At 45.4% G+C, this 2075-nt stretch overlaps 1 protein-coding gene across 2 annotated transcripts in view; it reads left to right on the forward strand.

Annotated features, from left to right (window-relative positions):
* Positions 1-2075, forward strand: part of Huwe1 (HECT, UBA and WWE domain containing 1, E3 ubiquitin protein ligase) — a 183370-nt gene that overhangs the window by 89175 nt on the left and 92120 nt on the right. The gene's annotated exons all lie outside the window — the stretch shown is intronic.

A 2075-nucleotide genomic window follows, 5' to 3' on the forward strand; every position in this document is an offset into this window, starting at 1 on the left:
CCCTACCACCTCTCCCCAGGGTGCTGAAACCCCCTTCTCCCGCTGTCCTGTAGCCTCTGCTACATTTCTTTGGGGGGTCCAGTTGTGGGGCCTGAACTGCGCTGTCCCTCAGCTCTTCAGCTCAAGGCTAGCGCTCTACCACTTGAGCCACAGCGCCACTTCCGGCTTTTTTCTTTTTGCTTATGTGGTGTGAGGAATTGAACCCAGAGCCTCGAGCATGCAAGGCAAGCGCTCTACCACTGAGCCACCTTCCCAGCCCCAGAAAATTATTATTATTATTGATAGATCTATAAATGGAGAGATTGTAGTAAAAGATATAGCCCAGTGGAGATCATTTATTTGAATTCACGGAGAAATAATTTTATGTCTGTCTAATTTGCTCATTCATATGCCAAATTCATATGCTGATTCTTTGTCAAAAATGAAGTGAAGCCAAGCACTGGTGGCTCACATCTGTAATGCTATCTACTCAAGAGGCTGATATCTGAGGATCCTGCTTCTGAGCCACCCCAGATAGGAAAGACTGTGAAACTCTTACTTTCAGTTCACCATCAAAAAGCAAGAAGTGGGGCTGTGGTGGCTCAAATGATGGAGTGTGAACTTTGAGCAAAAAAGCTAGGGGGTAGTTTCAGCCTTAATAGCAATACACACGTACACATACATTTAAAGTCATGCTGGGCACTCATGGCTCACACCTTTATTCCTAGCTATTCAGAAGGCTGAAATCTGAGGATTGAGTGTCCAAACCAGCCCAGGCAGGAAAGTCCATGATAGTCTTATCTTCAATTAACTACCGAAAAGGTGGAAGTGAACCTGTGACTCAAAATGGTAAAGCCATGAGCATAAAAGCCAAATGGCGAAGTCATTACATTCAAATCTTTGCATAAAGAAGTCTATGGGGGGTGGGGGAGGGGGGAAGATGGGAAGGGGAAACAAAGGAAGAGGCAACAATGCTTGATAAGAAATGTACTCATTGTAACTCCTCTGTATGGTATTTTCCAAAAAAAAAAAAAATAGTGGGGCTGGGAAGGTGGCTCAGTGGTAGAGAGCTTGCCTTGCATGCTGGAGGCCCTGGGTTCGATTCCTCAGCACCACATAAGCAGAAAAAAAAGCCAGAAGTGCCACTGTGGCTGAAGTGAGTGCTAGCCTTGAGCTGAAGAACTGAGGAACAGCGCCCAGGCCCAGAGTTCAGGCCCCACGACCGACCCCCCCCCCCATAAAAAATAGATAAAAATAAATAAATAGGAAGAAATTAAAAAAGAAGTCTATTAGCCAGGCACCCATATACACCTGTGATCTTGGCTACTCAGAGGGTTTCGATCTTAGGATTGTTGTTTGAAACCAACCATGCAAGAAAAGTCTGGGAGACTCTAATCTCAATTAACGACTAACAAACCAGAAATGGAGTTGTTGCTTAAGTAGTAGCACAATAGCCTTGTGAAAAAGTCAAGAAATAAGTACCTAAGCCCTGAGTTTAATCCATGGGGGGGTGGCGCATGCACGCGCGCGCTCACGCATACACGCGCACACGCACACACAGTCTCTATTCTGACCTTTTTAGATTACCATTACTGTATTTCACGTATATGTTAGTAAACATATTTAGGTGTTTGGTTTTTGTTGTGTTGTTTTTGGTCAGTCTTGTGGCTTGAACTGTGGGCCTGGGCGCTGTCCCTGAGCTCTTCAGCTCAAGTCTAGTGCTCTACCACTTGAACCACAGTGCCACTTCCGGCCTTTTCTGTTTATGTGGTGCTGAGGAATTGAACCCAGGGCACCATGCATGCAAGACAAGCACTCTACCACTGAGCCACCTTCCCATCCCCATATTTAGTCTTTTTTCACCCTGTTCCTCTCCCACACTTGACAGCCTGTCCAACTGTCTTTTTAGTGTTGTTGATACTAATATTTGAGTAGCTGGTAAATTATTATGACAAGAAGTCAGGTCACTCAGTCAACTTAAAATGCTTATCAGGGGGCTGGGAAGATGGCTCAGTGGTAGAGTGCTTGCCTTGCATGCATGAGGCCCTGGGTTCGATTCCTCAGCACCACATAAGCAAAAAGAAAAAAGCCGGAAG

The sequence above is a fragment of the Dipodomys ordii genome, unplaced genomic scaffold (genome assembly GCF_000151885.1).
Source record: "Dipodomys ordii isolate 6190 unplaced genomic scaffold, Dord_2.0 Scaffold231, whole genome shotgun sequence".
Classification (NCBI taxonomy): Eukaryota; Metazoa; Chordata; class Mammalia; order Rodentia; family Heteromyidae; genus Dipodomys; species Dipodomys ordii.